We start from the raw sequence: 14504 nt of genomic DNA on the forward strand, positions 1-14504 counted from the left end.
ACATATTACTAAAATTGGATTATCCTTACTCGCTCAATCTCATTTACCTCTCACATATTGGGTTGATGTTTTCTTAACTGCCATCTATCTTATTAATCGTTTGCCTACATTGGTTCTTAACAATGACACACCTTTCTTCAAATTGTTTGGCAACCATCCCGATTATACATCTCTTCGAACTTTCGAATGTGCTTGTTATCCTCTTCTAAGGCCATACGCATCCCACAAACTCAGTTTTCATACTAAGAAATGTATATTTCTGGGTTATAGTGCAAATCAACGCGGCTATAGGTGTCTAGATCCAGTTTCTCATAAAATTTTTATCTCTCGTCATGTGATTTTTGATGAACTTACGTTTCCAGCAAAAGATGGTTTAAAGTCCTCACAACCTTCCACGGTGACTACCCCCCATGGTAATTCCTTCCCTATCTCATTTCCTTTACAATTTAATTCTGATTTACCTATATATAATATTGGATCTGATCTATCTCTTAGCACTCATGCAGATTCAACTACTCCACATGATTCTCCTGACCGAACCTCTTTTCCATCTCCCCATGATTTCATTCCTCCCACTTCCAGTTCCAATCCTGATATTTCTCCACCTCCAACTCACTCATCAGTCGCACCTATAATTCCTCTCGCCTCTCAAATATCCCATCCTATGACCACTCGGTCTCAAACAGGCCATCTCAAGCCCCGTACCTTTCTTGACTATAAGACATTCTATTCCACAAAACATCCTCTTAAAGCTCTCACCAGTATAATAATGCCAATTGAACCTCGTTCTTACAAACAAGCCTCATTACTTCCTAAATGGTGCACGGCTATGCAAGAGGAATATGATGCTCTGATTGCAAACCGTACATGGACACTCTACCCTCGACCCTTGAATCATAATGTTATTGATAACAAATGGATCTACAAGGTCAACAAACATCTGATGGTCAAGTTGATCGGCTTAAAGCCCGATTAGTGGCTGGTGTTGAACAAGAAAGTGGCATAGATTTCACTGAGACATTCAGTCCAGTTATTAAACCTTCCACAATTAGAGTTATTCTTGCTCTTGCAGTTCACTTTGATTGGAATATACGACAATTGGATGTTTCTAATGCTTTCTTGCATGGTGTTTTACAAGAGGAAGTCTATATGAAGCAACCTCAAGGCTTTGTTCATCAAGATTTTCCTACCTATGTTTGCAAGCTTGAGAAGTCCTTATATGGACTCAAACAAGCCCCACGGGCTTGGTTCATGCGCCTATCTCAATCTCTACTTCAGCTTGGATTTATTTCCTCACCAATGGACTCTTCACTATTTATTTATCATCAAGGGAATAGGAATATTCACTTGTTCTTTCTCATCTATGTGGATGATATTCTTGTGACAGGCACACATCCTTCTCTTATTAATTCTCTTATTGGCAAGTTACAAATGGAATTCAAAATGAAGGATCTTGGTTCATTAAATTATTTTCTTGGCATTCAAGCTCATCGAAACTCTAGGGGGTTACACCTTCGGCAATCAAAGTACATCGGTGATCTTCTCCATCGCACCAAGATGATTGGTGCCAAACCTTATCCCTCACCATGCTCCTCGGGACTTAAGCTTTCAGCTCACGATGGTGAACCTCTATCGGTAGCTCAAATTACTGAATATCGCCAAACTGTTGGTGCTCTACAATATTGTACTTTGACTTGCCCAAATATTGCTTTCTCAGTTAACCAACTATGCCAACATATGCATTGTCCAAGATCTACTCACTGGTCTGCTGCTAAGCGAGTTCTCCGCTATCTCAAAGGAACAATTGACAACGGCTTATGGTATCAAAAAGGATCTCTTACTCTTCAAGCCTATTGCGACTCCGATTGGGCAGGTAATCCTAATGATCGCCGTTCGACTACAGGCTATGGTGTATTTATTGGTTCTTGTTTAGTATCTTGGACTGCTAAGAAAAAACCTGTTGTAACATGCTCCAGCACTGAGGTGGAATATCGGGCATTAGCAATCACCACAGCTGAACTCTGGGTTAGAATGCTTCTCAAAGAACTATGTGTACCGCTCTCTATTCCTCCCACAATCTGGTGTGACAACATTGGTGCATTAGCCTTAGCATCTAATCCTGTCTTTCATGCTAGAACCAGGCATATTGAAGTGGACTACCATTTTATTCGTGAGGAAGTTCTTAATAAAGATATTACACTCAAGTTTATTTGTTCCCAAGACTAGATTGCTGATGTTTTTACAAAAGGATTGAGCACCAGTCGATTTTGTGAGCTTCGACACAAGCTGCAAGTGTGCCTGCCCCCTTCCAGCTTGCAGGGGGATGTTAAGCAAGAGACTCAGTCAACTTCCACAAATCTCGCCACAACAGATTTCTCACCAACTGTTTCAAACTCTACAGCTAACATATCGGCCCCAACATCTGCTACAAGCATATCGACTCCAACAACTTAATTTAATCTTTGCTTCCGCATATCTTGTACTCAATATTTATCTTGTATATTTGACATTTCAAATATAGTCTTATCACTATAAATTGTAACAACCTGAACTGTATAAATAGACTAATATACGGACTAATTTGGCATTGAGGCCAGATCTCTTTATTCATTTTCCTATTTCTTTCAGCGTATATATGTAAGGCCACACGAAGGCATGCCTTTTCAAGTATGATGCCAATACTTGGATTTGAAAGGCCACACCGTCCTAGAAGCCTATGGTTTGCGCATGGTCGACATGTATTGATCATCAACTCATCATGCTTTGGGCGTGGCACTAGACATTTGGGTCAGTAGACGATCATTAGAGGAGTATCTTCCAGCGTAGGGTGTAAACCCAGACGTGGATCCGGGTTACTATACTATCCATATTCGGGATTATAATGCAATCTGGATACCAGCTCAGGTTAATCTCGTTATACTGAAAGATTATGCACATTCTATTAGTTTTAATTTAAAGCGTAAGTACTAACCCTTTTATACATCAAATCTTTCTCAAAGGCCTCGACAGTAAAATGAGATAAGATGATATGTAAATAATAATAACATGATTTATGAATAGTAATAAAATAGTTTGACTTAAGATATTTTATGTGGTTTTGGAAAAGGAAAAGAAAAAATTGAATTAAAAATATTATAAAATTAAAATATTGTTATAATATAATTTTTTGATATCATATTTATTTTAAAATTTGAAAAAGTTGAATTATTTTTAGTATTTTATTTAGAAGTTTGAAAAAATTGTAATAATTAGATGAAAATTTAAAAATTAAAAATTAAAAAGCATTTACATTTATGGTTTTTAGATATTGAGATAAGATGAGAAGAGAGTATCTTACAATTTAAGAATATTCTGTAATTTCTTTTGTGTTTTGGGCCATTTTCTATTTGTTTCTGTTTTGAGTGATGGGTCTTGTTTTTTCTGAACAAAAGCCCACTGAGAGTGAGAGTTTGTAGTTTGTATGAAGCCTTACTCAAACATCTTTTCATGCAGTTTGAGAAAGCAAATTTAAAGAGGTTATGTTATGATGGATCAGTTATGGGCTTTTGTAAGTAATCTTTCTAAAATACGGCCTATCAATCCAGTAAATGGCCCATATACACGTTGCCTCTATCTACATGCTACACCAGTCTTCAGCTCTTGAGCCGGATTCAGATTTTCGAAAGTCTCTCTCTAAACTCTTAAGTTCTAAAATATAAGAATCTTGAAATATTTTTAAACATTTCACGCTATAAAGGTGTAATATGCAAATTATAAAATTGATAATAATTTAAAGGTGTAAAATGCAATTATAATATACACTAGAATGAACATAAATATGAACTTATATTATCTTATATTATCTATTAAGAGTGTTGTTAGAGTGCCACCCAGTAGTGATGACTGCAGAGCATGCCCCTAGGCAAAATTTTCCTTCTTAATTTTTTTTATTTTTTATTCATATTTTTTTAGTATTTAAAAAAAATATAAATACATTAATAGTCACTTCTTTAATTAGTAAATAAAATAAAAAATATAAAAATAAATAAATAAATGCATGAGCGGTCAAAATTAAAGGGCAAAATGGAATGGCATAGTAATATTATTCATCAATTAAAGCTATGTTTGACAAGAAATAATAGTTGTAGTCAAATCCATCTTAACATATCTCAAACCAATATGTGATGAGACCTATTACTTTTTTTAACTTTTTATAAAATATTAAATATATTTAAACATATTTTATATATTTAAATACATTTAAATAAGAATCATAAAATATTATTATTTATATAAACATTGAAATCATCTCAATACATAAACGCAGTGTAAAAAGCTTAAATACTCGTAAAAGCCCACAACACAAGACAGGGGTGTTAAAGACATGCACATGGCAGTTGGAATTCTAAATAGGGTTGTTGGGTGTGGGCCAGACAATTTGTCCTTGACACTTGTTCACACTTTAACCCAACATCATCATCATGGCAACTGAGAGATATGAGCTTTAAGAATCTTTAGTAATGATTAAGGAGATTGGGACAATTTGAAGTGGCCGTGGCTAACTCTATTCCATACATATGAACAAGCTGGGTGGTATATATTTTTGTATTGTATTTTGGGTCTTGCTTTTGGGGACCCCACTAACATTCTTCTGTCCTTTTCTTCACCTAAGAGATCTGACCAAAGGATTGAAGAGAAAGAGATCCAAAGTGATGGGGGTTGGGGTTGGGGTTGGATGGACAGATTTCATATGTTACAACCTTTTTTTTGTGTAGGGTTTGATGGGGCTATCTATATATGTATCTATATATGTTTGTTTGTCTTTTGAGTTCTCCTTCAACCTCCCAACCACAAAAGTGTTCTTTGTTGCTTTTTCTCCATCAATTCGTTAATGCTTTTCAGAACTATGATTTCTTCTTTTTGTTGTTTTTTAAGAGAGAGAGAGAGAGAGAGATTGGGAAATCTCTGTATATGGCTTGGAATATTGGCTCAGTTTCCGTTATAAACAACGTTCACTAGCCTTTTCAAATATCAAATAAATTATATAATAAATATTGCCCTCAATGTAAATTTCGGACATAAACAATAAATATAATAAGATTATTTTGATGTGTTTATCTATCTATTACTTTAAATCTTTCTTAGAGAAATATTTTAGACATAAAAGAATTACACAACAGTAAATTTACAAGCTGATGTGTCTTGATGTGATACATCAGATTGTAAAGTTATTTTTATTGTAAAATAGATCTGACGGATCTCATAAAACCACATCAATTTATAAATTTAGTTTATATAATCTCTTTATATATGTTGCAATTTTCTAAATCTTATATATCATATAAAGTCACAAAACTTTTTTTCCGCGCGTATATCAATTTGTGGGTAATGAAAAAATATGGGCTTATAAACTTATTTTATATTTGGCGGAGGCATTAAAAAAAAAAAAAGGCTACAGTTAGAATAAAAATGTGATGGGAATCAAGTAGATTGATCAGTTGCTAGAGGAATATCCCCTCAACATCTGAGACATATGCTCTTATATGATGGCAATCAAGTACAAAATAAAGCACATTTGTATTGGGTTACACACTTCAGATTGGAGGAAGTTTAGCTAGAAATTAAAGAGAGAGCTGTTAGCCCCAGTAATTATTAAATGGACAGGGTTTTTCTGAAAATTAATCTGGAAAATATTTTTTATTAGTAAATATGGAAAGTACTCACTATGAACGGGACAATATTTTTTTAAAAGTCTAATTTAAAAATTTTGATTAAAATAAAAGCATGTACTTCTCACATGTTTAATTAATAATGCTAATTTTTTAAATAGTTGGAAGAAATTTTCTGACAATTTATGAATGAATTGGGACTATTATAGGAAATAAATTATATTTATAATCGTGGAGTGTACAAGTACCGCGTAATCTTTTTGAAAAAAAATGAGTAAATATAAAATTCACATAAAAAAATTAATTTTATAATAATAAACTCTATTTTTTTTTTAAAATAATTATACGTTACTTACACATTTTACGATTGTACGTAATATTACTTTTTATATGAAATATGAATTTTTGACACCTTTGACTTGCTTGTTTAATTATGGCGACATTGCCATGATGACCTCTTCCCACATTGATACTTGTAATCCTTGTGTATCAAAAAGTCTGTACATTCGTAACACTCAACCACCTATATCGAGGGCCCATTCATCATTTACCAACTTCTACACATAACTTTTAATTAAGTGCATTTATATTCCTTTTGTTTTCCCTACTTACATGGATATCTTCTAAATTGGACTATATCTCATTAACCAATAAAATAATTTTCAACCTTTTAAAATGAATCTAGAGGCCCCAACTAAATTTCAAATTTAAAGAAACCTTTTATATCCTTCTACCTTGAGTTTAATTATAATCAAGATGTGACGTAAAACTTATGATATTAACTATGATACATTGATAAATATCATGATAACTCAACTTTTTAATGAATAATACATGAATACACACCCACACTAGATAATACTTACTAAAAATTAAAACAATTAAAATGAAAGTTTCAAAAAAAAAAAAAAGGGATGGATCGTGTCCAACCACAACCAGCAGTCGACCATCCGATCTATCCCATCAGGCCATATGTCTTTGGCACAACAATAGAATTGAAATGTACATTAAACTCAACTATGATTGTTCAAGTAAGGCCACAAAATTGAAAGTTTTTAAGAGAGAAATGAAGAGTGGTTTAGAAGATCTCACATTTAGATCAGGTCTCGATGGAAAATATGCATGGGTTGCCTGTATAGTTAATCTAGGGCTAGAGACCCTCAGTGGTTATATATATCATTTCTCTTTTACAAATCCCACGTAACTACTCCAAGCTGCCAGACCACATGATTCCATGAATGGGGAATTGACCACGCTAGCTGTTCCTCTTGATTACCTCAAACTGAAGCATGCTTGCTTAAGGTTCCTAGATTATTGTATTACCCATAATCGAGGAAATGCTTTATAAGCTGCTTTTGTAAAGTGATGATCCACCCTCGCTCAGTACTCCATTTTAGTAAGTGAAATTAATTCCTCTCTACGCAAAGAATCTCCTTTCTTTTGCTTGTTCTTGTTCTAATATTGTCATATTCCGAAAAGAATATAAAGCTTTCCCTAAATCCCCAAATGATTGATGTTATGATATTTCATGCCTCTTCTGTTGTGAAATACTATGCAAAGCACACACACTAACGATGGCAAATAAAGTAAAAGCAACACAATCAAGAACACGACACACAATATACGTGGTTCGACAAATTGCCTACGTCCACGAGAGCTGCAGATGATTTTTATTTCTTAAGAAATCACAATACAATAGTGTAGGACTTGTACTGTTCACTCTGATACAGTACAAGTCAAAATCATAAACAATTTATATGTTATGCGGCGGAAACCCTAAACTCAGCAGAATTAGTGATGTTCGCTCGAGCAGCTTGTAGAGCCCGCATCGAGCGAACCTGTTTCCCGCAATCGCTCGAGCCATGTGTCGAGCGGCTCCTCAAGCGAAGCTCTCTAACTTCCCTCCGCTCGAGCTGAGTGTCGAGCGGTTATCGAGCGAAGCTCTCTGACTTGCTTTTGCTCGAGCGGTCTGTCGAGCTCTCTTCGAGTGAAACTCTCTGACTTGTATTCACTCGAGCGGCATGAACCAGACTCCAAATACTCAACAATTCTCCCACTTGGAGACTGGTACACCCACATTGTCACCCTCTGCCTCAAACATGAAATCCTCCATCTCTGCAATTCACAGCTCCTGTCTTCATGCTAGAAGACCAACTGAAGTCAAGCCCGACTTCAGTCTTCCACATACATCGCCCTTAGAGCGACTCACAACTCCCACTGCACTAAGAGTATCCGGTCTTGAACCGATCTTGGCAACCTTAGCCAACTTTCCCATGCTTTCATGAGGAACAACAAAACTGACTCCCTTTGGCTTCCTCACATGTTTAGCGCGATCAAGCCTGCCTTTTTGTATTCTTGTATTTCCCTACACATCATTGGATCCTGATGTCAAATACAAAGAATTAGATCTCTTACCATGCGCTAGGACCAGCGCACCCTTAGTGATCTTCCAAGCCCCTCCAGAGAACGCTACTGCAAAACCGCTGTCATCAAGCTGTCCCACAGAGATCGGGTTTTTCTTTAGATTTAGAACATGTCTGACTTGCTGTAAAGTCCACACACTCCTGTTTGGAAGTGTGATGTGCACATCACCCACTCCCACTACATCCAATGCCTCTCCATCAACCTTATACATGTTTCTAAAATCACTAGCAACATAATTCTGCATACTTTCTCGATGTAAAGTGCTATGGAACGAAGATCCTGAATCCAACACCCAATCATCAATCGGACTGTGCACTGCAAGAAGTAAGGCATCATGAATTTCTTCTGCTACTACATTCACAACATCATCATCAAAACTTTCTTGATTCCTGCAGTTTCTCTTGATGTGGCCCGGCTTGCCACAACTCCAGCACGTGATCTACTGCCCAGATCTCATCTTGCTATTTCCCCTGCTCTTGGAGCTTGACCTGCCATGTCATCTGCCCCTGTTGTCAACAATCAGGGAAGATCCTGAACCTGAGGACTCACCCAAGTCTCTCCTACGTACCTCTTCAGCAAGCACCATGTCACGTATATCATCGTAGTTCAGCTTTGCCTTACCGACATAACTACTCACAGCCATCCTCATGGACTCCCAACTATTTGGCAACGATGCCAATAGAATCAATGCTCTGATCTCATCATCAAACTCAATCTCTACAGAAGATAGTTGATTTGTGATCGTATTGAATTCATTCAAGTGTTGGGCTACAGACATACCTTCAGACATCTTCAGATTGAACAATTTCTTCATCAAGTGCACCTTATTATTCGCAGACGGCTTTTCATACATACCTAACAAAGTCGCCATGAGATTCACCGTGGATCTCTCCTTACTGACATTGTGTGCCACTGTTTTGGACAAGGTCAGCCGAACAAGACCTAGAACCTGTCGATCTAACAGGGTCCACTCAGCATCATTCATGCTCTCCGGCTTCTTTCCCAACAATGGAAGGTGGAACCTCTTCCCATAGAGATAATCCTCAATCTGCATCTTGCAGTACCCAAAATCAATGCCGTCAAACTTCTCTATCCGAGGTGCGTTCACTTTATCTCTAGCCATCATTCTCTTTCAGATCCGACATTGGCTCTTGATACCAGTTGTTGTGAAATACTATGCAAAGCACACACACCAACGATGGTAAATAAAGTAAAAGCAACATAATATACGTGGTTCGACAAATTGCCTACGTTCACGGGAGCTGCAGAGGATTTTTATTTCTTGAGGAATCACAATACAATAGTGTAGGATGGCTACTGTTCACTCTGATACAGTACAAGTCAAAATCATAAACAATTTATATGTTATGCGGCGGAAACCCTAAACTAAGCAGAATTAGTGATGTTCGCTCGAGCAGCGTGTCGAGCCCGCATCGAGCGAACCTGTTTCCCGTAATCGCTCGAGCCATGTGTCGAGCGGCTCCTCAAGCGAAGCTCTCTGACTTCCCTTCGCTCGAGCTGAGTGTCGAGCGGTTATCGAGCGAAGCTCTCTGACTTGCTTTTGCTCGAGCGGTCTGTCGAGCTCTCTTCGAGCGAAACTCTCTGACTTGTATTCACTCGAGCGGCATGAACCAGACTCCAAATACTCAACATCTTCCTCCTCCTTGCTGAAGTTTCAATATATATCCACTAGCAATCAAAGGAGACCAAAGAAAAAAAAAATGGAAAAAGAAAATTATTTAGTTCTTTATAGTCTACCCATGTACTTGATCATGGACTATAAACAATATAAAATAAAAGAAAATTTCTATTTCCAGTCCTGAGTGGAGGACTGCGTGTGCAGTCTCATTTATGAATGAGGGTAAAAGAGAAAAAAAAATCATCATTTTAAAAAAGATATTATTGTAATTTTAAATTTTTTTTAAACATAATTGTATGAGCTTGCATGAGCAGTTCTCATTTAGAGACTGTATATAGACTAACTCTTATAAGAAAGTTTCAAGTCACATCTGGATTTATAATTTCGTTTCTCTTCAAAATAAATTGAAGCATTTTAGTCTATTCTCGTTGATATTTAAATTTTCAAGGCATTTCTTCAAACTTCAAGAGTTATTGCCATAAAAGATAGAAATAAATCATTTTTTTTTTTTTTTGTGTTGATAAGTTTTTTTTTTTCCTTTTTAATGATGGAAAAAATGTGAATACATAATTGTTTTGAGAGATGTTATATTAAAATTTTGTTTGTTTTCACAGATGATCATATAATATGAGTTAAGATTAAAGACGTTAAAAGTTGAATAAAATATTAATGTTAGAATATATTTTTTAATATTATTTTTGTTTTGTGATTGGAAAAAATTGAATTGTTTATTTTATTTTGTATAAAAATTAAAAAAAATTATAATGATTAGATAAGATAAGATGAGTTGTAAAAATAAATGAGGCCTTAAGTACCTACTACAATATTATGCCTACCATAATGAATTATATGGCCTTGTTTTGTTTGTGCTACTCAAGACTATACAATATATATATATATATATATATATATATATATATGCATTTATGTATAATTGTGGTTACTCTACAACCTTATGTTCAAATTTAATCATCTTAAATATATGATTTTAAATGTCCAACCGAAATAACCACTGAAAGAGAGAGCCTTAACAACTTTGACCTAATTAGAACCTTTTTGTATGTCCATCACTTACACCACAAAACACAAGCCTCGTGTCCCTTCCTTTATTACCAAAACAAAAGGCACTAAACTTTTTTTATTTTATTTAATTTTTGTGATAATTATATATCCCTTTTCGTTTAGTCAACTAACAATTAACACCTAATTTATTTTCATAAATGAGATGAGATAAATTAAAATAAAATTTAAAAATTAATTAAAATATTATTAACATATATTTTTGTAATATTATTTTTATTTTTAAAAAAATTATATTATTTATTATATTTTATATAAAAATTAAAAAAAAATATATTAATTAAATAAAATAAGATTAAAAATTTTATGAAAGTAAACGAGACCTAAAACTTGCAGCCATATATGTACGTACTCTTCTATTAAAGTTTTAATAATATAGTGTTGAAGATTCTCGTGCCATCTTCAATAATTCAGTTAGCTATACCGTCTGTCTTTCTCACAAGAAAAGTCCAAATTAGAATAACACTTCACGTAATCATGCATATTATAAATTATTCTCTTTCTATTTTGGCCCCAAGACAATCCATATTTAATGCTCTTACCCAATTATTTATATATTAATTAAATTAAGTTTCATTTGGCAAGTGTTTTTTTTTCAGAATAGTTTTGGAGTTTCGGTCTCCTTCTAGTACCATGGGGTGTATTCTAATAAGTAATAACTTTTGGTTTGTGAATTAGTTTTAATAAAATTATGGGCAAAAAACTTTAAAAAAAAATACTAATCTTCTTGGTTTTAAACCATGTCGTTTCCAATCATGCATGGGGATGGAGTGAATTTCAAGTGAGCATCATTTAAGTGATTAATATGATCATAAGCCACTTGAAATATGATACATCATCATGTATGATCAGAGATGACAAAATTATATGATTACATGATTTAAGATGAAGACAATATTTTAAAAAAAAAAATCATATTGAAGATAGAAGGGGATTTTCAACCACCATGTGTGGCAGAGCTCCTCCATGCATGCGCTACAAGGAGATCAAACCCCAATGCATACAGATTTGAGATCTTAGATGAGATACAAAATTTTCATTTAATCTTATTCAATTTTATTAATCTCAAATATAATTCAAATGTCAAAATTTTTAAATTAATCATTATAATTTTTTTAAATTAATCATTACAACTTTTTCAAACTTTTAAATAAAAAAGTAAAAAAAATAATTTAATTTTTTTAAATCTTTAAACAAAAATAATATTATAAAAATATATTATTATAATATTTCAACGTTATAATATTTTTTATTCAATTTTTTTTCTTTTTAATCTTTTTTCAAAATCTAAAAACTTACTACTATTCACAAAACTCTCATATCTTCTTGCTCTCTCCCGGGCGGCACGGCTTTCATACTCCATACTCCATGCATGAGAGTTTAGGTGGAATCATCCTTTATCATTACAAATGGACAAATCCCAGTTTATATATATATATATAGGGAAATGCTATGCATCTGCCCCACACCGACACACACTTCACATCACTTTTTTTTTTTTTTTTACACTCAATAGGTTGAGTGTGTGCCGGTGTGGGGCAGATGTATATATTTTTCCATATATATATAGGAGACAAATTGTAGAAAACTGTTCTGCATGAGTTAATAATTAAAACTGTTGTTGAAGACTCTTTATAAAAAAATTAAATTAAATTCTGAAACATTTTTTGTTATTAAAATATCGAAATAATTGTAATTTTGTAACAATAAGTTCAAACCATACATAAATAGAATTAGTAACTAGCCATTATTGAGCCACGCCGGCCATGTGCATTTTACGTGTAAGTTCTGCAGACGCCCAAACCGATGCCATGATGCAACCATCTTTACCATCCTGTTCTCTTTAAATAACATGCATTAGAACAACCTTTTTTTTCTTAACTAGAGCAACCGATTTTAATTTTAGAGAAACTCAGCCAGTTAAATGCGACCCATTACTCATTCATTTATAATTTATTTATATGAGTAATGCTTAGGTACCAAATTACAAATTTTCAAACTACCCTGTTTTTTTTTATTCTTTTTTAATTGATATTGTGTATCTAGAAATAAAATTTCGATTAATATTAAGAGTGCACAAATTTCGGCCAAGAGTTTTTGTAATTACATGTCGAGTATTTTAAGTGAAAATTTTCTAAATTCAATTATCCCATAAAGTTCTTTGCAGTCAAGAGAATTCGAACTATATATCAGAAGGGATTAGGGGTGAAAGTTGGTCGGTCCATACCGGAGAAACCGACTGGACCGGAACAAGATTGGTCAGTCTCGATCCCAAAAATAGAGTTCTGAGACTTTTCGGTTTGGTCCTAGTCTAGGAGTTTCCCACCCCGAACCGGACCAGACCGATCGAATTTAAAAAAAGATATATACATTATATATATAATAATTGTATAATTAATTATGTAATTTTTATCTATCCTATCACCATTAAAAATATAAAATTTTAAATATGTTATTAACAAATTAATATTTTATCAATTAACTAATTATATAATAATTATATATATATAAATTAAGAATGTAATTTTCATCTAATTTATTATTATTGGCTATATAAAATAATTTATTATTGAGTTAATTACATAATTCATATTAATAATTTACTTAATTTTAATTTAATATTTTAAATAAATTTTTTTATTAATTTTTTTTAAATAATAATAATTAAGCTAGACCGACTAGACGCAACACGTTCGGTCTGATCTTTAAGGATGTTCAATCTAATCTGATTTGAAAAAAGTAACTGATCAAAAATTTCAATCTACCACTTCTCCTGATCGGACCGAATCAAACCGATTTATCCTTGAAGGGATCATACCCGGGTTGCATAGGCCCTTTCTTTCAAATTTTTTTTTTTTTTTTTCTCTTATTAACTCGATGTGCAATTTCTTGAAAAAACAAGAGAGAGAGAGAGAGAGGAATATAAATGTATATTTGTGAAATACACGTGGTCGTATTTGGGAAGTGGAATCGTTGGGGAGTGAGTCGTGACGAATGAGGGATGACCTTGCTCACCGCCCCAGCCGGCCAGCCCCCACCACCTTTATCCATGAAAGACAACGACACCATGTCGTGTCACACCTGGCACCACAATTCTAACCTCTATCAATATCTCCTAGACTTTCCAAACTATAATAATGGTACGAGTCGGCCGTGGATGTCATGTCTCTAATTACCAATTTATTGCAATAAATAAAATGTTTTACACCGCATATATGATATATCTATCTAATTAATATTAATATGTAGTTTCAAAAAAGAAATTAATATTAATATATAATTTATTATTTTTATATTTAAACATATATATTTAAACATTAAAATAAAATAATAATTACTAGTCATTGGTGTTGAATTAGTCATTCCAATCTTTAAAATTTAATTTATATGAAATTTTTTTTACTTTAACTAATCACTCAAAATTTAAAATCTATATTGAATTAGACATCATACTCTTCATAATAATAAAATATTATTATTTTTAATTATTAATATTTTTTTAATTAAATTATATAGATGAACATTACTTATATTATAATTTGTTATAAGATAAGGTTATTGCATTATTTTATACTTTATAAATAATGAAAAAAAAGTTTATCCATATTTTCTCGTATTATTATAATTTTTGCATGATTATAGATAGATAATAAAAATAATTTCTTATTTTTATATTTTAAAAAATATTAAAAGAAAGATGATTAATATTATTT

The sequence above is a fragment of the Juglans regia genome, chromosome 8 (assembly GCF_001411555.2).
Source record: "Juglans regia cultivar Chandler chromosome 8, Walnut 2.0, whole genome shotgun sequence".
NCBI lineage: Eukaryota > Viridiplantae > Streptophyta > Magnoliopsida > Fagales > Juglandaceae > Juglans > Juglans regia.